Genomic DNA, 23,635 nt, shown 5'->3' with positions numbered 1-23,635 from the left:
TATAATGTGGAGGCAGAGCTGTGACAAAGTAGATAGATAAATGGTTTAACTACATTACACTGTGGACTCCTCCCCTGGGCTTTCTTGGTCCCCATAATACAGTAACCTACTGTACGGTCCCCATATACAGTAACATACTGTACGGTCCCGTAATACAGTAACATACTGTAGAGTCCCCATAATACAGTAACCTACTGTAGAGTCCCCATAATACAGTAACCTACTGTACAGTCCCCAAAATACAGTAACCTACTGTATGGTACCCCATATTACAGTAACCTACTGTAGAGTCCCCATAATACAGTAACCTACTGTAAAGTCCCCATAATACAGTAACCTACTGTACGGTCCCCCATATTACAGTAACCTACTGTAGAGTCCCCATAATACAGTAACCTACTGTAGAGTCCCCATAATACAGTAACCTACTGTAGAGTCCCCATAATACAGTAACCTACTGTAGAGTCCCCATATTACAGTAACCTACTGTAGAGTCCCCATAATACAGTAACCTACTGTAGAGTCCCCATAATACAGTAACCTACTGTAGAGTCCCCATAATACAGTAACCTACTGTAGAGTCCCCATAATACAGTAACCTACTGTAGAGTCCCCATAATACAGTAACCTACTGTATGGTCCTCTAATACAGTAACCTACTGTACGGTCCCCATAATACAGTAACCTACTGTACAGTCACGTAATACAGTAACCTACTGTACGGTCCCCATAATACAGTAACCTACTGTACGGTCCCTATAACACAGTAACCTACTGTACGGGTCCCCATAATACAGTAACCTACTGTACGGTCCCCCGTATCACAGTAACCTAATGTACAGACCCCATTTTACAGTAACCTACTGTACGCATCCCCATAATACAGTAACCTACTGTAAAGTCCCCCATATTACAGTAACCTAATGTACGGTCCCATAATACAGTAACCTACTGTACAGTCCCCATATTACAGTAACCTACTGTACCATCCCATATTACAGTAACCTAATGTACAGAACCCATTTACAGTAACCTACTGTACAGACCCTATAATACAGTAACCTACTGTACGGTCCCCATAATACAGTAACCTACTGTACAGTCCCCATAATACAGTAACCTACTGTAGAGTCCCCATAATACAGTAACCTACTGTACGGTCCCCATAATACAGTAACCTACTGTAGAGTCCCCATAATACAGTAACCTACTGTACAGTCCCCATAATACAGTAACCTACTGTACGGTCCCCCATATTACAGTAACCTAATGTACAGACCCCATTTTACAGTAACCTACTGTACCATCCCCATAATACAGTAACCTACTGTAAAGTCCCCCATATTACAGTAACCTAATGTACGGTCCCATAATACAGTAACCTACTGTACAGTCCCCATATTACAGTAACCTACTGTACGGTCCCCATAATACAGTAACCTACTGTAAAGTCCCCATAATACAGTAACCTACTGTACAGTCCCCATATTACAGTAACCTACTGTACGGTCCCCATAATACAGTAACCTACTGTAAAGTCCCCATATTACAGTAACCTACTGTACGGTCCCATATTACAGTAAGCTAATGTACAAACGCCATTTTACAGTAACCTACTATACCGTCCCCATAATACAGTAACCTACTGTACGGTCCCCATAATACAGTAACCTACTGTATGGTCCCCTAATACAGTAACAAACTGTTTGGTCCCCTAATACAGTAACCTACTGTATGTTCCCCATAATACAGTAACCTACTGTACAGTCCCGTACAGTAACCTACTGTAACAGTACTACTGTATGTCACCTAATACAGTAACCTACTGTAGAGTCCCCATAATACAGTAACCTACTGTAGAGTCCCCATAATACAGTAACCTACTGTACAGTCCCCTAATACAGTAACCTAATGTACAGACCCCATTTTACAGTAACCTACTGTAGAGTCCCCATAATACAGTAACCTACTGTACAGTCCCCTAATACAGTAACCTAATGTACAGACCCCATTTTACAGTAACCTACTGTAGAGTCCCCATAATACAGTAACCTACTGTGCAGTCCCCTAATACAGTAACCTAATGTACAAACCCCATTTTACAGTAACCTACTGTACAGTCCCCATAATACAATGGTATACAGTACCAGTCGAAAGTTTTAGAACACCTACTCATTCTAGAGTTTGTCTTTATTTTTACTATTTTCAACATTTTAGAATAATAGTGAAGACATCTATGAAATAACACATATGGAATAATGTTGTAACCAAAAAAGTGCTAAACAAATACAATATATTTTATATTTGAGATTCTTCAAAGTAGCCACCCTTTGCCTTGATGCCAGCTTGCACACTCTTGGCATTCTCTCAACCAGCTTCATGAGGTAGTCACCTGGAATGCATTTCAATTAACAGGTGTGCCTTGTTAAAAGTTCATTTGTGAAATTTCTATATAATGTGTTTGAGCGAATCAGTCATGTCGTGACTAGGTAGGGGCGGTATACAGAAGACAGCCCTATTTTGTGAAAGACCAAATCCATATTATGGCAAGAAGAGCTCAAATAAGCAACGAGAACAATACTCCATCATTACTTTAAGACATAAAGGTCAGTCAATCCGGAAAATGTCAAGAACTTTGAAAGTTTCTTCAAGTGCTGTCGCAAAAACCATCAAGCGCTATGATGAAACTGGCTCTCATGAGGAACGCCACAGGAAAGGAAGACCCAGAGTCACCTCTGCTGCAGAAGATAAGTTCATTAGAGTTATCAACCTCAGAAATTGCAGCCCAAATAAATGCTTCACAGAGTTCAAGTAACAGACACATCTCAACATCAACTGTTCAGAGGAGACTGTGTGAATCAGGCCTTCATGGTCAAATTGCTGCAAAGAAACCACTACTAAAGGACACCAATAAGAAGAAGAGACTTCCTTGGGCAAAGAAACATGAGCAATGGACATTAGACCGGTGGAAATCTGTCCTTTGATCTGATAGGTCAAACTTTTAGATTTTTGGATCCAACCGCTGTGTCTTTGTGAGATGCAGAGTAGGTGAACGGATGATCTCCACATTTGTGGTTCCCACCGTGAAGCATGGAGGAGGAGGTGTGATGTGTGGGGGTGCTTTGCTGGTGACACTGTCTGTGATTTATTTAGAATTGAAGGCACACTTAACCAGCATGGCTACCACAGCATTCTGCAGAGATACGCTATCCCATCTGGTTTGCGTTTAGTGGGACTATAATTTGTTTTTCAATAGGACACTGACCTAAAACACACCTCCAGTCTGTGTTAGGGCTATTTGAGCAAAAAGGAGAGTGATGGAGTGTTGCATCAGATGACCTGGCCTCCACAATCACCCAACTTCAACCTAATTGAGATGGTTTAGGATAAGTTGGACCGCAGAGTGAAGGAAAAGCAGCCAACAAGTGCTCAGCATATGTGGGAACTCGCTCGAGACTGTTGGAAAAAGCATTTCAGGTGAAGCTGGTTGAGAGAATGCCAAGAGTGTGCAAAGCTGTAAATAGGTTTCTTGAATCTCACCCAAATGGATCTGTTAGAGAATCAGCCCTTCCTGTTTCCTCCTCCTCATGTAACCTGGGATAGAGAACACAAGATATTGGGTCTGATCTGCTGCCTGTTGGTTGCAGGGGCATTGCATCGATTGTTGTTTAATACGGTAATTCACTATCCCTCTCCCATCCACCGAAACAGCAGGCCTGATTCTAAAACGACGACAGTAACACAGACTATGCCTCTGATGGAGCGAACTACGTCACAGTAACAGGGACTTTACTATCCCACAATCCCTCTCAATCCCAAACAGCAGCAGCGCCACAAGCCAGCGTGGTGCCAATTAGCAGGGAGCATGCAAACATATGCCCTCCTGTAGTTTCTGATTAAAGTGCATATTGATGGTATAAATTACCTCCCGGTACAATAGATTGCCAGGCATCTAGATGTAAATGTTTAATTAACCCATGGCTAAATCACTGCGCTGGTCTTCAGTGGAGGGATTAATTTACTCAGAGCACCAATAACCACGAGAGGAGCACAACCCAAGATGGCCGCTCTGTGTGGTCTGCGGCTCTGTGTGACAGATTAATCAGTGATTGGTACTGTGGTTTACCTTTCCCTAATTAGCTGGGTGGATACAGTGTTCTGAGGGGTTGTTGAGGATCCGCCTCTCCAGGGCTCTATTCAATCCGTCCAGCGTTACAGTTCAGCATTAAAGCGTGAACACAACGTAAAGGCAACGTTAGCGGAGACCGTATTCACGATAAAACGTTGCGTAATGTCAACTGGATTGGAAATGACCTTTACATTCCTATTGCGCAAAACATCTAGTAAAGCTTCAGCTATCCAGATTGAACAGAGTCTTCAGTGTTTATCAGGTAAACTGTCTTTGTTCTGTTTATCAGGTAAACTGCCTTGTTCTGTTTATCAGGTAAACTGCCTTGTTCTGTTTATCAGGTAAACTGCCTTGTTCTGTTTATCAGGTAAACTGCCCTGTTCTGTTTATCAGGTAAACTGCCCTGTTCTGTTTATCAGGTAAACTGCCCTGTTCTGTTTATCAGGTAAACTGCCCTGTTCTGTTTATCATATTAACTGCCATGTTCTGTTTATCAGGTAAACTGCCTTGTTCTGTTTATCAGGTAAACTGCCTCTTCTGTTTATCAGGTAAACTGCCTTGTTCTGTTTATCAGGTAAACTGCCCTGTTCTGTTTATCAGGTAAACTGCCCCTGTTCTGTTTATCAGGTAAACTGCCCCTGTTCTGTTTATCAGGTAAACTGCTTGTTCTGTTTATCAGGTAAACTGCCCTGTTCTGTTTATCAGGTAATACTGCCTTGTTCTGTTTATCAGGTAAACTGCCTTGTTCTGTTTATCAGGTAAACTGCCCTGTTCTGTTTATCAGGTAAACTGCCCTGTTCTGTTTATCAGGTAAACTGCCCTGTTCTGTTTATCAGGTAACTGCCCTGTTTCTGCTTATCAGGTAAACTGCCTTGTTCTGTTTATCAGGTAAACTGCCTTGTTCTGTTTATCAGGTAAACTGCCCTGTTCTGTTTATCAGGTAAACTGCCTTTGTTCACCTGGTCATTACCAAACATCTAAGTAAAGCATTTTACCTGGTCATGTCTCTTTCTCTACTCATCTTACAACAGTGGATGTATTGTCTAGTCATCCTGCTGTGGTGTGTGTGGTGGTTTGCTTGGCTAGGCTGGACTGCTTGTTTTGCCCCTGATCCCAGAGAATGGTGTGACCTGCAGGGCACCGTGTCTCCCAGAGAGCCTTGAGTGAGGTACCCCTGAGGTAGGAGCAAGATGGTCAGGGCTATTAGAATTGCATGCATGTGTGCGTGTGTGTGTTCGCGTGTGAATGTCAGGGAAGGTGTCAATTACTGTTACCCGCCTGGCTGTCCTGCCCTAGTGACACCCTCCCCTGGGTAGAGACAGAGCGATGGGGCCAGCCTGGCTGTCCTGCCGTAGTGACACCCTCCCCTGGGCAGAGACAGAGAGATGGGGCCAGCCTGGCTGTCCTGCCCTAGTGACAACCCTCCCCTGGGCAGAGAACAGAGAGATGGGGCCAGCCTGGCTGTCCTGCCGTAGCGACACCCTCCCTGGGCAGAGACAGAGAGGTGGGGCCAGCCTGGCTGTCCTGCCCTAGTGACACCCTCCCCTGGGCAGAGACAGAGAGATGGGGGCCAGCCTGGCTGTCCTGCCCTAGTGACACCCTCCCCTGGGCAGAGACAGAGAGATGGGGCCAACCTGGCTGTCCTGCGTAGTGACACCCTCCCCTGGGCAGAGACAGAGAGATGGGGCCAGCCTGGCTGTCCTGCCCAACCCCCTCTAACCCCCCAACCCTCTAACCCCCAACACCCCCTAATAACCCCTAACACCCTAACCCCCTTAGGGGTTAGGGGGTGTTAGGGGTGTTAGGAGGTTAGGGTATTAGGGGATGTTTAGGATGTTAGGGGGTTAGGGGAGGTTAGGGAGGTTAGGGGTTAGGGTGTTGGGGGTTAGGGGAGGTTAGGGAGGGTTAGGGGGTGTTAGGATGTTAGGGGGTGTTAGGGGGAGGTTAGGTGGTTAGGGGGAGGTTAGGTGGTTAGGGGGAGGTTAGGGGGTTAGGGGGAGGTTAAGGTATTATGGGGTGTTAGGATGTTAGGGGGGGTAAGGGGGTGTTTAGGGGGGTTAGGGGGTTAGGGGGTTAGGGGGAGGTTGGGGGGTTAGGGGAGGTTAAGGTATTAGGGGGTGTTAGGATGTTAGGGGGGTAAGGCGGTGTTAGGGGGGGTTAGGGAGGGTTAGGGGGGGTTAGGGGGTTAGGGGGTGTTAGGATGTTAGGGGGGGTTAGGATGTTAGGGGGTGTTAGGATGTTAGGGGGGGTTAGGGTGTTAGGGGGGTTAGGATGTTAGGGGTGTTAGGATGTTAGGGGGTGTTAGGGGGTGTTTGGGGTGTTAGGGGTGTTAGGATGTTAGGGGTGTTAGGATGTTTAGGGGGTTAGGGGGGTTAGGATGTTAGGGGGGTTAGGGGGTTGGGGGGTTAGGATGTTAGGGGTAGTTGGGGGTTAGGGTGTTAGGGGGGGTAGGTGTTAGGGGGTGTTGGGTGTTAGGATGTTAGGGGGTGTTAGGGGTGTATGGGGTTAGGATGTTAGGGGGTGTTAGGGGTGTTGGGGGTGTTGGGGTGTAGGGGGTGTTAGGGGGTGTTGGGGAGTTAGGGGTGGTTAGGGGTGTTAGGGGGTGTTGGGGGGTGTTGTGGGTGTTAGGGGGTGTGGGGTGTTAGGGGGTGTTGGGGGGTGTTGTGGGTGTTAGGGGTGTTAGGGGTGTTGGGGTGTTGTGGTGTTAGGGGGGTGTTAGGGGAGGTTAGGGGTTAGGGGGTGTTAGGATGTTAAGGGGGGTTAGATGTTAGGGGGTGTTAGTAGTTAGGGGGGGTTAGGGGGTTAGGGGGGTTAGGAGGGTTTAGGGGGGTTAGGGGGTTAGTGGGTGTTAGGATGTTGGGGTGTTTAGGATGTTCAGGGGGTGGTTAGGATTTAGGAGGGGTTAGGGGGGTAGGATGGTAGGGGTGTTAGGGGGTGTTGGGGGTGTTAGAAAGGGTTAGGATGTTAGGGGGTGTTAGGGGGTGTATGGGTTAGGATGTTAGGGGTGTTAGGGTGTGTTAGGGGGTGTTGGGGTGTTAGGGGGTGTTAGGATGTTAGGGGTGTTAGGATGTTTAGGGGGGTTAGGGGGGTTAGGGGGGTTAGGATGTTAGGGTGTTTAGGGGGTGTGGGGGGTGTTTTGGGTGTTAGGGGGTGTGGGCGTTAGGGGGTGTTAGGGGGTGTTGGGGGTTTAGGGGGTGTTAGGATGTTAGGGGTGTTAGGATTGTTTAGGGGGGGTTAGGGGGGTTAGGATGTTAGGGGGGGGTTAGGGGGTTAGGGGGGGTTAGGATTTAGGGGTGTTAGGGGGTGTTGGGGGGTGTTTTGGGTGTTAGGGGGTGTTGTGGGCGTTAGGGGGGGTGTTAGGGGGTGTTAGGGGGGTGTGGGGGGTGTTGGGGGTGTTAGGGGCGTGTTGTGGGTTATAGGGGGTGTTGGGGGGTGTTGTGGTGTTAGGGGGTGGTTGGGGGTGTTAGGGGTGTTAGGATGTTAGGGGTGTTAGGATGTTTAGGGGGGTTAGGGGTTAGGATGTTAGGGGGGTTAGGGTGTTAGGGGGTGTTTGGGGGTGTTTTTGGGTGTTAGGGGGTGTTGTGGGTGTTATAGGGGATGTTAGGGGGTGTTAGGGGGTTGTTGGGTGTTAGGGGGTGTTAGGATGTTAGGGGTGTTAGATGTTTAGGGGGTTAGGGGGTTAGGATGTTAGGGGGGGGTTAGGGGTTAGGGGGGTTAGGATGTTAGGGGTGTTTAGGGGTGTTGGGGGGTGTTTTGGGTGTTAGGGGGTGTTGTGGGCGTTACGGGTGTTGGGGGTGTTGGGGGGTTTGTGGGTGTTAGGTGGTGTTGTGGGTGTTATAGGGGGTGTTGGGGTGTTTGTGGGTGTTCAGGGGGTGTTGGGGGTGTTGTGGGTGTAGGGGTGTTGGGGTGTTATAGGGGATGTTAGGGGGTGTTAGGGGGTGTTAGGGGGTGTTGGGCGTGTTAGGGGGTGTTAGGATGTTAGGGGTGTTAGGATGTGTTAGGGGGTTAGGGGGGTTAGGATGTTAGGGGGGTTAGGGGGGGAGGGGGGGTTAGGATGTTAGGGGTGTTAGGGTGTTTGGGGGGTGTTTTGGATGTTAGGGGGTGTTGTGGGCGTTACGGGGTGTTAGGGGGTGTTGGGGGTGTTGTGGGTGTTAGGGGGTTGTGGTGTTATAGGGGGTGTTGGGGGGTGTTGTGGGTGTTAGGGGGTGTGGGGGTGTTGTGGGTGTTAGGGGTGTTTAGGGGTGTGGGGGTGTTGTGGGTGTTAGGGGGTGTTTTTGGTTAGGGTGTTAGGGGGTGGTGGGGGGGTGTTAGGGGGTGTTGGGGTGTTGTGGGTGTTAGGGGGGGTTAGGATGTTAGTGGGTGTTAGGGGGTGTTAGGGGGTGTTGGGGGGTGTTGTGGGTGTTAGGGAGTGTTGGTGGGTGTTGGGGTGTTAGGAGGTGTTGTGGGTGTTAGGGGGTGTTAGGGGGTGTTGGGGTGTTGGGGGGTGTTGTGGGTGTTAACTAACCAGCAGCTCCTCTGGATTTAATAGGGCTGTGTACGTGTTGGGGTGTTAGGGGGTGTTAGGGGGTGTTGGGGGGTGTTGTGGGTGTTAGGGGGTGTTGGGGTGTTGGGAGGTGTTGTGGGTGTTAGGGGGTGTTAGGGGGTGATTGGGGTGTTGGGGGGTGTTGTTGGGTGTTAGGGGGTGTTTGGTGTGTTGGGAGGTGTTTGTGGGTGTTAGGGGGTGTTGGGGGGTGTTGTGGGTGGTAGGGGGTGTTGGGGGGTCTTGTGGGTGTTAGGGGGTGTTAGGGGGTGTTAGGGGGTGTTGGGTGTTGGGGTGTTGTGGGTGTTAGGGGGTGTTAGGGGGTGTTAACTAACCAGCAGATCCTCTGGATTTAATAGGGCTGTGTACGTTTTGGGGTGTTGGGGGGTGTTGTGGGTGTTAGGGGGTGTTAGAGGGTGTTAGAGGGTGTTAGGGGTGTTAGGGGGTGTTAGGGGGTGTTAGAGGTGTTAGGGGGTGTTAGAGGGTGTTTAGAGGTGTTAGGGGTGTTAGGGTGTTGGGGGGTGTTAGGGGGTGGTAACTAACCAGCAGCTCCTCTGGCTTTAATAGGGCTGTGTACGTATGCTACAATCTGTTTTCATCCTCATTTAATTAATTAAACACTCTAAATGAAAACAATATGTTTTCCATGGTTTTAATTATTCAAATTCTCACAGTCTTTACTTACTTACCCCCCCCCCCCTCACTATTCAAACAGGCAGCCCCCCCCCCTTACAATGTTGAGGAGGTATGCAATAACCAATGACCCTGAGTTACGATGCACTGTATCTCCCTGTGTATTCATCAGATTGTGTGTACCTCATCAGATTGTGTGTACCTCATCAGATTGTGTGTACCTCATCAGATTGTGTGTACCTCATCAGATTGTGGTGTGTACCTCATCAGATTGTGTGTACCTCATCAGATTGTGTGTAACTCATCATATTGTGTGTACCTCATCAGATTGCGTGTACCTCATCATATTGTGTGTACCTCATCAGATTGCATGTACCTCGTCAGAATGTGTGTGTACCTCATCAGATTCTGTGTATCTCAAGTCTTGCCGGTGTTATTTTTTAGAGATCCCCTGATCTGTCAGTTAGATGTTCCTTCATGCTCACAGTAACCAAAAAGGGGGTTATGAGGACGACGAATCTTTAATCTCATTAGAATACATCCAGATCTGTTTTTGAACATTGTTTGTAGTTGATGTTTTCTCAGAGAACATGTATTATCTGTTGTGTAGCTCCTAATATTTACCATCTCATAGTTAATGGGCAAATACCCTATTGACACTTTCCCACACAATTGGAATAGACATGAATTATTCATGTGTTTAATACAAAGACCGAAGAGGTTGTGTACGTGCCAAACAGAAACAGTTCTGTTGTTTAGTCCCCCAGGAGATATAGGAACATTAAAGCTAACCTCTCTCTCTCTCTCTCTCTCTGTCTCTTTCTCTGTCTCTGTCTCTCTCTGTCTCTCTCTCTCTCTCCCTCTCTCTCTCTCTCTCTCTCTCTCTCTCTCTCTCTCTCTCTCTCTTCTCTCTCTGTCTCTCTCTCTCTGTCTCTCTCTGTCTCTCCCTCTTTCTCTCCCTCCCTCTTTCTCTCCCTCTCTCTGTCTCTCCCTCTCTCTGTCTCTCCCTCTCTCTCTCTCTCTCTCTCTCTCTCTCTCTGTCCTTCTCTTTCTCTCTCTCTCTCTCTCTCTCTCTCTGTCCTTCTCTCTCTCTCTCTCTCTCTCTCTCTCTGTCTCTCTGTCTCTGTCTCTGTCTCTCTCTCTCTCTCTCTCTCCAGCTACTGAGAGACTCTTGCTTCTCTGCTTGTTCATTACCCCACACAGACATCTGCAGATGGGGGGGGGGGGACTTTATACCGATGGGGGGGGGGGGACTTTATACCCCAACCAAACAAATAAACAGTCAACAACATCTCTCCTTAAAGACAGACATGATGATTCATTTGAAAGTTAGCAGTACTTTGAGGTTAAACGGTGTCAGGGGAGAAATACGTCTACCTATAAAACAAAGTGAGATATTGAAGTAATGCGATGCATTTAGTAAATGCATGTTCTTCAAATGTGTGAATATCTTTAATAAACTGAAAGGTTGCTCTAAATGTAAAGATTAATATTCTGTAAATCTTTTGTGTGCAGTTGATTTTGTAACTGAGTTTGCTATTAATATATTGAATTGACAGAGAGACGAAAAGAAAATGATAGCAGTCTGGATCTCTTCCTCTACTGGGAGGAAACGAGGACATGGGAAGCTGTCCTGTCAGAGGACTGGAAGCCCTGAAGAGAAACTTCTCTTTCTGTGACTGACTGTTGATGAGCATCCTCCTGCCTCATTATTCCTCTCTGTCTGAAGGAATAGATAGAGAGAGAGAGAGAGAGAGAGAGAGAGGGACAGAGAGAGAGACAGAGAGAGAGAGAGAGAGAGAGAGAGAGAGAGAGGGGGACAGAGAGAGAGAGAGAGAGACAGAGAGAGACAGACGAGAGAGAGAGAGAGCAGAGAGAGACAGAGAGAGAGTAAGAGAGAGAGAGAGAGAGAGAGAGAGAGACGAGAGAGAGAGACAGAGAGAGAGAGTAAGAGAGAGAAGAGAGAGAGGAGAAGAGAGACAGAGAGAGGGACAGAGGGACGAGAGGAAGGAGAGGGAGAGAGAGAGAGGGAGGAGAGAGAGAGAGAGAGGAGAGAGGAAGAGAGAGAGAGAGAGACAGCAGAGGACGAGAGAGAGTAAGAGAGAGAGAGGAGAGAGAGGGACAGAGAGAGAGAGAGAGGGAGAGAGAGAGAGAGAGAGAGAGAGAGAGAGAGAGAGAGAGGGAGTGAGAAAGAGAGGGACAGAGGGACAGAGGAAGAGAGGGAGAGAGAGAGAGAGAGGGAGAGAGAGTGAGAGAGAGAGAGACAGAAAAGAGAAAAGGGAAGGATCTTCTCTCCCTCCCACTCACGCTGCCTCTCTGTTCTCCACAATGATCCTTTTACACTTTTTTAGCTTCGCGTCCGATCCTGATGGAGGAAACAGGGGACGGTGTAATGGTACAGTTCCCCCGCTCCTCCCTACCTCACAGGGGACGGTGACAGGGGACGGTGTGTTTCCACTCCTCCCTCCTCCCATCTCTCCCTCAGCGGAGGAAAAGTGACAGGCAGTCTAATAGGGATTAATCAACTGGCAGCTCCGTTTGAGTGGCGGAGACGGGATCTGAGGAGAAATGGCATTGACCCACAGAAATAGGTAGATCCTGCCTGGGGCTCTGCTGGTACCTCTTCATCTTCAACTGCATAACATATTCATAACTCCACCAGCAGCCTCTTCAGGATGCTTGGGTCAAGAACAAGAACAGAAAGAATAAAAGACAGAAAGAAAGAAACTCAACTCCAAAAGAGAAAGAAAGACAAAGGGGGGAAAAGAGCAGCTCTTGACAGTATTTCCCAGCGAACATGAAAAACAGAAAAGCTGGAGCGAAGCTCGGGAAGACTGCTACTACATTATTCTTTTTTATTATTTCACTTACAGCTATTGCTTTGAATTACAGAGGGAATCTGTGTTAAGAGTCAGGCGGAGGAATCAAAAATTCATCTGAAAGAGTTTCGGCACGACGAGGGAAGAGACAAGAGAGAGAGCGCGTGTGTGTGTGTCTCGGAGAAGAATGGGTTTTGTGCTGGAACCAACATTTGCGAATGTTCCAACTCCTTAAGCAATTATTAGCGGTGATAGTTTGACATGTTCAAGAGTTGTCAACAACTGGCTTTAAACAAAGTACAAAGCAGAGATAAACAGTGCCCAGGGCTACATTAACTTGGGGGACGTGCAGGGAGATGAATTATACATGGTGCTCCATTACAGTGGAGAAGGAAGTAGAGAGTTATCGAGAGGCCCTCTGTTCCTCAGTGTTACTCACTACCACACTAGAATGATGAGGAAGTAGAGAGTTACCCAGAGGCCCTCTGTTCCTCAGTGTTACTCACTACCACACTAGAATGATGAGGAAGTAGAGAGTTACCCAGAGGCCTCTGTTTCTCAGTGTTGCTCACTACCACACTAGAATGATGAGGAAGTAGAGAGTTACCCAGAGGCCCCTGTTCCTCAGTGTTACTCACTACCACACAGAATGATGAGGAAGTAGAGAGTTATCGAGAGGCCCTCTGTTCCTCAGTGTTACTCACTACCACACTAGAATGATGAGGAAGTAGAGAGTTATCGAGAGGCCCTCTGTTCCTCAGTGTTACTCACTACCACACTAGAATGATGAGGAAGTAGAGAGTTACCCAGAGGCCTGTGTTCCTCAGTGTTGCTCACTACCACACTAGAATGATGAGGAAGTAGAGAGTTACCCAGAGGCCCTCTGTTCCTCAGTGTTACTCACTACCACACTAGAATTATGAGGAAGTAGAGAGTTATCGAGAGGCCCTCTGTTCCTCAGTGTTACTCACTACCACACTAGAATGATGAGGAAGTAGAGAGTTACCCAGAGGCCCTCTGTTCCTCAGTGTTACTCACTACCACACTAGAATGATGAGGAAGTAGAGAGTTACCCAGAGGCCCTCTGTTCCTCAGTGTTACTCACTACCACACTAGAATGATGAGGAAGTAGAGAGTTACCCAGAGGCCCCTGTTCCTCAGTGTTACTCACTACCACACTAGAATGATGAGGAAGTAGAGAGTTACCCAGAGGCCCCTGTTCCTCAGTGTTACTCACTACCACACTAGAATGATGAGGAAGTAGAGAGTTACCCAGAGGCCCTCTGTTCCTCAGTGTTACTCACTACCACACTAGAATGATGAGGAAGTAGAGAGTTACCCAGAGGCCCTCTGTTCCTCAGTGTTACTCACTACCACACTAGAATGATGAGGAAGTAGAGAGTTATCGAGAGGCCCTCTGTTCCTCAGTTACTCACTACCACACTAGAATGATGAGGAAGTAGAGAGTTATCCAGAGGCCCCTGTTCCTCAGTGTTACTCACTACCACACTAGAACTATGAGGAAGTAGAGAGTTACCCAGAGGCCCTCTGTTCCTCAGTGTTACTCACTACCACACTTGAATGATGAGGAAGTAGAGAGTTATCGAGAGGCCCTCTGTTCCTCAGTGTTACTCACTACCACACTAGAATGATGAGGAAGTAGAGAGTTACCCAGAGGCCCCTGTTCCTCAGTGTTACTCACTACCACACTAGAATGATGAGGAAGTAGAGAGTTATCGAGAGGCCCTCTGTTCCTCAGTGTTAATCACTACCACACTAGAATGATGAGGAAGTAGAGAGTTACCCAGAGGCCTCTGTTCCTCAGTGTTACTCACTACCACACTAGAATGATGAGGAAGTAGAGAGTTACCCAGAGGCCTCTGTTCCTCAGTGTTGCTCACTACCACACTAGAATGATGAGGAAGTAGAGAGTTACCCAGAGGCCTCTGTTCCTCAGTGTTACTCACTACCACACTAGAATGATGAGGAAGTAGAGAGTTACCCAGAGGCCTCTGTTCCTCAGTGTTACTCACTACCACACTAGAATGATGAGGAAGTAGAGAGTTACCCAGAGGCCCCTGTTCCTCAGTATTACTCATTACCACACTAGAATGATGAGGAAGTAGAGAGTTACCCAGAGGCCCTCTGTTCCTCAGTGTTACTCACTACCACACTAGAATGATGAGGAAGTAGAGAGTTACCCAGAGGCCTCTGTTCCTCAGTGTTGCTCACTACCACACTAGAATGATGAGGAAGTAGAGAGTTACCCAGAGGCCTCTGTTCCTCAGTGTTACTCACTACCACACTAGAATGATGAGGAAGTAGAGAGTTACCCAGAGGCCCCTGTTCCTCAGTATTACTCACTACCACACTAGAATGATGAAGGCCTCTGTTCCTCAGTGTTACTCACTACCACACTAGAATGATGAGGAAGTAGAGAGTTACCCAGAGTTCTCTGTTCCTCAGTGTTACTCTCAGTGTTAGTCAATAACAGGACATCTGCAGTAAGTCACTATAACAGTACGTCTCTATAGAGAGCAGTAAGTCACTATAACAGAACATCTGCAGTAAGTCACTATAACAGTATGTCTCTATGGAGAGCAGTATGCCACTATAACAGAACATCTGCAGTAAGCCACTATAACATAACATCTGCTGTAAGCCACTATAACAGAACATCTCTATAGAGAGCAGTATGCCACTATAACAGTACATCTGCAGTAAGCCACTATAACAGTATAATGTCTATGGAGAGCAGTATGCCACTATAACAGAACATCTGCAGTAAGCCACTATAACAGTATAATGTCTATGGAGAGCAGTAAGTCACTATAACAGTACATCTGCAGTAAGCCACTATAACAGTATAATGTCTATGGAGAGCAGTAAGTCACTATATCAGTACACCTGCAGTAAGCCACTATAACAGTACATCTGCAGTAAGCCACTATAACAGTACATCTGCAGTAAGCCACTATAACAGTATAATGTCTATGGAGAGCAGTAAGTCACTATAACAGTATGTCTGCAGTAAGCCACTATAACAGTATCAAATCAAATCAAATCAAATGTATTTATATAGCCCTTCGTACATCAGCTGATATCTCAAAGTGCTGTACAGAAACCCAGCCTACAACCCCAAACAGCTAGCAATGCAGGTGTAGAAGCTAGGAGTATGTCTGCAGTAAGCCACTATAACAGAACATCTGCAGTAAGCCACTATAACAGAACATCTGCAGTAAGCCACTATATCAGTACGTCTCTATGGAAAGCAGTAAGCCATTATAACAGTACGTCTCTATGGAGAGCAGTAAGCCACTATAACAGTACATCTGCAGTAAGCCACTATATCAGTATGTCTCTATGGAGAGCAGTAAGCCACTATAACAGTACATCTGCAGTAAGCCACTATAACAGTACATCTGCAGTAAGTGACTATAACAGCGAATCTGCAGTAAGCCACTATAACAGTACATCTGCAGTAAGCCACTATATCAGTATGTCTCTATGGAGAGCAGTAAGCCACTATAACAGTACATCTGCAGTAAGCCACTATAACAGTACATCTGCAGTAAGTGACTATAACAGCGAATCTGCAGTAAGCCACTATAACAGTACATCTGCAGTAAGCCACTATATCAGTATGTCTCTATGGAGAGCAGCAAGCCACTATAACAGTATGTCTCTATAGAGAGCAGTAAGCCACTATAACAGTACGTCTCTATGGAGAGCAGTAAGCCATTATAACAGTATGTCTCTATGGAGAGCAGTAAGCCACTATAACAGTATAATGTCTATGGAGAGCAGTAAGCCACTATAACAGTATGTCTGCAGTAAGCCACTATAACAGTACATCTGCAGTAAGCCCATATAACAGTATGTCTCTATGGAGAGCAGTAAGCCATTATAACAGTATGTCTCTATGGAGAGCAGTAAGCCACTATAACAGTACATCTGCAGTAAGCCATTCTAACAGTACGTCTCTATGGAGAGCAGTAAGCCATTATAACAGTACGTCTCTATGGAGAGCAGTAAGCCACTATATCAGTACGTCTCTATGGAGAGCAGTAAGCCATTATAACAGTACGTCTCTATGGAGAGCAGTAAGCCACTATAACAGTATGTCTCAATGGAGAGCAGTAAGCCACTATATCAGTACGTCTCTATGGAGAGCAGTAAGCCATTATAACAGTACGTCTCTATGGAGAGCAGTAAGCCACTATAACAGTATGTCTCAATGGAGAGCAGTAAGCCACTATATCAGTACGTCTCTATGGAGAGCAGTAAGCCATTATAACAGTACGTCTCTATGGAGAGCAGTAAGCCACTATAACAGTATGTCTCAATGGAGAGCAGTAAGCCACTATAACAGTACGTCTCTATGGAGAGCAGTAAGCCATTATAACAGTACGTCTCTATGGAGAGCAGTAAGCCATTATAACAGTATGTCTCTATGGAGAGCAGTAAGCCACTATAACAGTACGTCTCTATGGAGAGCAGTAAGCCATTATAACAGTACGTCTCTATGGAGAGCAGTAAGCCATTATAACAGTACGTCTCTATGGAGAGCAGTAATCCACTATATCAGTACGTCTCTATGGAGAGCAGTAAGCCATTATAACAGTACGTCTCTATGGAGAGCAGTAAGCCACTATAACAGTATTTCTCAATGGAGAGCAGTAAGCCCCTATAACAGTACGTCTCTATGGAGAGCAGTAAGCCACTATAACAGTACGTCTCTATGGAGAGCAGTAAGCCACTATAACAGTACATCTCTATGGAGAGCAGTAAGCCATTCTAACAGTACGTCTCTATGGAGAGCAGTAAGCCACTATAACAGTACGTCTCTATGGAGAGCAGTAAGCCACTATAACAGTACGTCTCTATGGAGAGCAGTAAGCCATTATAACAGTACGTCTCTATGGAGAGCAGTAAGCCATTATAACAGTATGTCTCTATGGAGAGCAGTAAGCCACTATAACAGTACGTCTCTATGGAGAGCAGTAAGCCATTATAACAGTACATCTCTATGGAGAGCAGTAAGCCACTATAACAGTACGTCTCTATGGAGAGCAGTAAGCCATTATAACAGTACGTCTCTATGGAGAGCAGTAAGCCACTATAACAGTACGTCTCTATGGAGAGCAGTAAGCCACTATAACAGTACGTCTCTATGGAGAGCAGTAAGCCACTATAACAGTATGTCTCTATGGAGAGCAGTAAGCCACTATAACAGTATGTCTCTATGGAGAGCAGTAAGCCATTATAACAGTACGTCTCTATGGAGAGCAGTAAGCCACTATAACAGTACATCTCTATGGAGAGCAGCAAGCCACTATAACAGTACGTCTCTATGGAGAGCAGCAAGCCACTATATCAGTACGTCTCTATGGAGAGCAGTAAGCCACTATAACAGTATGTCTCAATGGAGAGCAGTAAGCCATTCTAACAGTACGTCTCTATGGAGAGCAGTAAGCCATTATAACAGTATGTCTCTATGGAGAGCAGTAAGCCACTATAACAGTACGTCTCTATGGAGAGCAGTAAGCCACTATATCAGTACGTCTCTATGGAGAGCAGTAAGCCATTATAACAGTACGTCTCTATGGAGAGCAGTAAGCCACTATAACAGTACGTCTCTATGGAGAGCAGTAAGCCATTATAACAGTACGTCTCTATGGAGAGCAGTAAGCCACTATATCAGTACGTCTCTATGGAGAGCAGTAAGCCATTCTAACAGTACGTCTCTATGGAGAGCAGTAAGCCACTATATCAGTACGTCTCTATGGAGAGCAGTAAGCCCACTATAACAGTATGTCTCTATGGAGAGCAGTAAGCCATTATAACAGTACGTCTCTATGGAGAGCAGTAAGCCACTATAACAGTACGTCTCTATGGAGAGCAGTAAGCCACTATAACAGTACGTCTCTATGGAGAGCAGTAAGCCACTATAACAGTATGTCTCTATGGAGAGCAGTAAGCCACTATAACAGTATGTCTCTATGGAGAGCAGTAAGCCATTATAACAGTACGTCTCTATGGAGAGCAGTAAGCCACTATAACAGTACATCTCTATGGAGAGCAGCAAGCCACTATAACAGTACGTCTCTATGGAGAGCAGCAAGCCACTATAACAGTACGTCTCTATGGAGAGCAGTAAGCCATTATAACAGTACGTCTCTATGGAGAGCAGTAAGCCACTATAACAGTACGTCTCTATGGAGAGCAGTAAGCCACTATATCAGTACGTCTCTATGGAGAGCAGTAAGCCACTATAACAGTATGTCTCAATGGAGAGCAGTAAGCCATTCTAACAGTACGTCTCTATGGAGAGCAGTAAGCCATTATAACAGTATGTCTCTATGGAGAGCAGTAAGCCACTATAACAGTACGTCTCTATGGAGAGCAGTAAGCCACTATATCAGTACGTCTCTATGGAGAGCAGTAAGCCATTATAACAGTACGTCTCTATGGAGAGCAGTAAGCCACTATAACAGTACGTCTCTATGGAGAGCAGTAAGCCATTATAACAGTACGTCTCTATGGAGAGCAGTAAAGCCACTATATCAGTACGTCTCTATGGGAGAGCAGTAAGCCATTCTAACAGTACGTCTCTATGGAGAGCAGTAAGCCACTATATCAGTACGTCTCTATGGAGAGCAGTAAGCCACTATAAACAGTTTGTCTCTATGGAGGAGCAGTAAGCCGTATAACAGTACGTCTCTATGGAGAGCAGTAAGCCCACTATAACAGTATGTCTCAATGGAGAGCAGTAAGCCATTATAACAGTACGTCTCTATGGAGAGCAGTAAGCCACTATAACAGTACGTCTCTAATGGAGAGCAGTAAGCCACTATAACAGTACGTCTCTATGGAGAGCAGTAAGCCATTATAACAGTACGTCTCTATGGAGAGCAGTAAGCCACTATATCAGTACGTCTCTATGGAGAGCAAGTAAGCCACTTAACAGTAGTCTCTATGGACGAGCAGTAAGGCCATTATAACAGTATGTCCATCTATGAGAAGCAGTAAGTCTCATTGAGACGTACGCTCTATGGTAGAGCTCATCCTATAACAGTAACGGTCTCTAGTGGGAGAGCAGTAAGCCACTATAACAGTACGTCTCTATGGAGAGCCGTAAGCCACTATAACAGTACGTCTCTATGGAGAGCAGTAAGCCACTATAACAGTACGTCTCTATGGAGAGCAGTAAGCCACTATAAACAGTACAGTCTCTATGGAGAGCAGTAAGCCACTATAAACAGTACGTCTCTATGAGAGCGCAGTAAGCCTACTATAAAGTACGTCTCTATGGAGAGCAGTAAGCCACTATAACAGTACGTCTCTATGAGAGCAGTAAGCCCACTATAACAGTACGTCTCTATGGAGAGCAGTAAGCCATCATAACAGTACGTCTCTATGGAGAGCAGTAAGCCATTATAACAGTACGTCTCTATGGAGAGCAGTAAGCACTATAACAGTACGTCTCTATGGAGAGCAGTAAGCTACTATAGCAGTACGTCTCTATGGAGAGCAGTAAGCCATTCTAATAGTACGTCTCTATGGAGAGCAGTAAGTCCACTTATAACAGTACGTCTCTATGGAGAGCAGTAAGCCACTATAAAGTACGTCTCTATGGAGAGCAGTAAGCCATTTAACAGTACCGTCTCTATGGAGAGCAGTAAGCCATATAACAGTACGTCTCTATGGAGAGCAGTAAGCCACTATAAACAGTACGTCTCTATGGGAGAGCAGTAAGCCATTCTAACAGTACGTCCTATGGAGAGCAGTAAGCCCATTATAACAGTACGTCTCTATGGAGAGCAGTAAGCCACTATAACAGTACGTCTCTATGGAGAGCAGTAAGCATTCTAACAGTACGTCTCTATGGAGAGCAGTAAGCCATTATAACAGTACGTCTCTATGGAGAGCAGTAAGCCATTCGTATACTAGTACGTCTCTATGGAGAGCAGTAAGCCACTATAACGTACGTCTCTATGGAGAGCAGTAAGCCACTATAACCGTACGTCTCTATGGAGAAGCAGTAAGCCACTATAAACAGTACGTCTCTATGGAGAGCAGTAAGCCACTATAACAGTACGTCTCTATGGAGAGCAGTAATGCCACTATAAACAGTACGTCTCTATGGAGAGCAGAAGTTAAGCCACTATAACAGTACGTCTCTATGGAGAGCAGTAAGCCACTATAACAGTACGTCTCTATGGAGAGCAGTAAGCCACTATAACAGTACGTCTCTATGGAGAGCAGTAAGCCACTATAACAGTACGTCTCTATGGAGAGCAGTAAGCCACTATAACAGTACGTCTCTATGGAGAGCAGTAAGCCACTATAACAGTACGTCTCTATGGAGAGCAGTAAGCCACTATAACAGTACGTCTCTATGGAGAGCAGTAAGCCACTATAACAGTACGTCTCTATGGAGAGCAGTAAGCCACTATAACAGTACGTCTCTATGGAGAGCAGTAAGCCACTATAACAGTACGTCTCTATGGAGAGCAGTAAGCCACTATAACAGTACGTCTCTATGGAGAGCAGTAAGCCACTATAACAGTACGTCTCTATGGAGAGCAGTAAGCCACTATAACAGTACGTCTCTATGGAGAGCAGTAAGCCACTATAACAGTACGTCTCTATGGAGAGCAGTAAGCCACTATAACAGTACGTCTCTATGGAGAGCAGTAAGCCACTATAACAGTACGTCTCTATGGAGAGCAGTAAGCCACTATAACAGTACGTCTCTATGGAGAGCAGTAAGCCACTATAACAGTACGTCTCTATGGAGAGCAGTAAGCCATTATAACAGTACGTCTCTATGGAGAGCAGTAAGCCACTATAACAGTACGTCTCTATGGAGAGCAGTAAGCCACTATAACAGTACGTCTCTATGGAGAGCAGTAAGCCACTATAACAGTACGTCTCTATGGAGAGCAGTAAGCCACTATAACAGTACGTCTCTATGGAGAGCAGTAAGCCACTATAACAGTACGTCTCTATGGAGAGCAGTAAGCCACTATAACAGTACGTCTCTATGGAGAGCAGTAAGCCACTATAACAGTACGTCTCTATGGAGAGCAGTAAGCCACTCTAACAGTACGTCTCTATGGAGAGCAGTAAGCCACTATAACAGTACGTCTCTATGGAGAGCAGTAAGCCACTATAACAGTACGTCTCTATGGAGAGCAGTAAGCCACTCTAACAGTACGTCTCTATGGAGAGCAGTAAGCCACTATAACAGTACGTCTCTATGGAGAGCAGTAAGCCACTATAACAGTACGTCTCTATGGAGAGCAGTAAGCCACTATAACAGTACGTCTCTATGGAGAGCAGTAAGCCACTATAACAGTACGTCTCTATGGAGAGCAGTAAGCCACTATAACAGTACGTCTCTATGGAGAGCAGTAAGCCACTATAACAGTACGTCTCTATGGAGAGCAGTAAGCCACTATAACAGTACGTCTCTATGGAGAGCAGTAAGCCACTATAACAGTACGTCTCTATGGAGAGCAGTAAGCCACTATAACAGTACGTCTCTATGGAGAGCAGTAAGCCACTATAACAGTACGTCTCTATGGAGAGCAGTAAGCCATTATAACAGTATGTCTCTATGGAGAGCAGTAAGCCACTATAACAGTATGTCTCTATGGAGAGCAGTAAGCCACTATAACAGTATGTCTCTATGGAGAGCAGTAAGCCACTATAACAGTATGTCTCTATGGAGAGCAGTAAGCCACTATAACAGTACGTCTCTATGGAGAGCAGTAAGCCACTATAACAGTACGTCTCTATGGAGAGCAGTAAGCCACTATAACAGTACGTCTCTATGGAGAGCAGTAAGCCACTATAACAGTACGTCTCTATGGAGAGCAGTAAGCCACTATAACAGTACGTCTCTATGGAGAGCAGTAAGCCACTATAACAGTACGTCTCTATGGAGAGCAGTAAGCCACTATAACAGTACGTCTCTATGGAGAGCAGTAAGCCACTATAACAGTACGTCTCTATGGAGAGCAGTAAGCCACTATAACAGTACGTCTCTATGGAGAGCAGTAAGCCATTATAACAGTACGTCTCTATGGAGAGCAGTAAGCCACTATAACAGTACGTCTCTATGGAGAGCAGTAAGCCACTATAACAGTACGTCTCTATGGAGAGCAGTAAGCCATTATAACAGTACGTCTCTATGGAGAGCAGTAAGCCATTATAACAGTACGTCTCTATGGAGAGCAGTAAGCCACTATAACAGTACGTCTCTATGGAGAGCAGTAAGCCACTATAACAGTACGTCTCTATGGAGAGCAGTAAGCCATTATAACAGTACGTCTCTATGGAGAGCAGTAAGCCACTATAACAGTACGTCTCTATGGAGAGCAGTAAGCCATTATATCAGTACGTCTCTATGGAGAGCAGTAAGCCACTATAACAGTACGTCTCTATGGAGAGCAGTAAGCCATTATAACAGTACGTCTCTATGGAGAGCAGTAAGCCACTATAACAGTACGTCTCTATGGAGAGCAGTAAGCCACTATAACAGTACGTCTCTATGGAGAGCAGTAAGCCACTATAACAGTACGTCTCTATGGAGAGCAGTAAGCCATTCTAACAGTACGTCTCTATGGAGAGCAGTAAGCCACTATAACAGTACGTCTCTATGGAGAGCAGTAAGCCACTATAACAGTACGTCTCTATGGAGAGCAGTAAGCCACTATAACAGTACGTCTCTATGGAGAGCAGTAAGCCACTATAACAGTATGTCTCTATGGAGAGCAGTAAGCCATTCTAACAGTACGTCTCTATGGAGAGCAGTAAGCCATTATAACAGTACGTCTCTATGGAGAGCAGTAAGCCACTATAACAGTACGTCTCTATGGAGAGCAGTAAGCCACTATAACAGTACGTCTCTATGGAGAGCAGTAAGCCATTATAACAGTACGTCTCTATGGAGAGCAGTAAGCCACTATAACAGTACATCTCTATGGAGAGCAGTAAGCCATTCCTGCACTCTGACAGGAGCTGCTTGCATCATATCCCAGTGACACATAATGAGGAGACCCCCCCCCCCCACACTCCTTCTCTCCCTGGGGGGGTCATTGTCCCTCTCTTGTTTTTTTATTCTGTCTTTATTCCTCCCTCCATTAACTTTTCTTCATCCTTAAATTAATTCCGTCCCCAAAGCTCCTTTATTCTTTAACGTCGGGCTAATTAGCAGACTGCTTAACGACATAAAAGGCAGAGTTACATCTCTTTAATCTTCTATTCCCTTGCAGTTCTTCGAAATACAAAAAAAAAAACGAGGACGACTGTGTTTAAAAAAAATGTTTTTATCCAAAGAGCCTGTTCTTGTTTACAATTGCAAATTACAATTCGAAAAAAAAAAAAGAGCCGAGCCAGGCCCTCATCTCTACATTTACCTCTTTTTTTTGGGAGGGGGGGGGGTTATAATAGATTTATAGATAGATTATATTTTTATTCCCTCCTTCCTCATGTCTCGTAACTTGTTAGATTGGAAACGGGTCT

Source organism: Oncorhynchus kisutch, unplaced genomic scaffold (assembly GCF_002021735.2).
Source record: "Oncorhynchus kisutch isolate 150728-3 unplaced genomic scaffold, Okis_V2 Okis03b-Okis08b_hom, whole genome shotgun sequence".
Taxonomy (NCBI): domain Eukaryota; kingdom Metazoa; phylum Chordata; class Actinopteri; order Salmoniformes; family Salmonidae; genus Oncorhynchus; species Oncorhynchus kisutch.
This window is presented reverse-complemented; position numbering follows the sequence as displayed.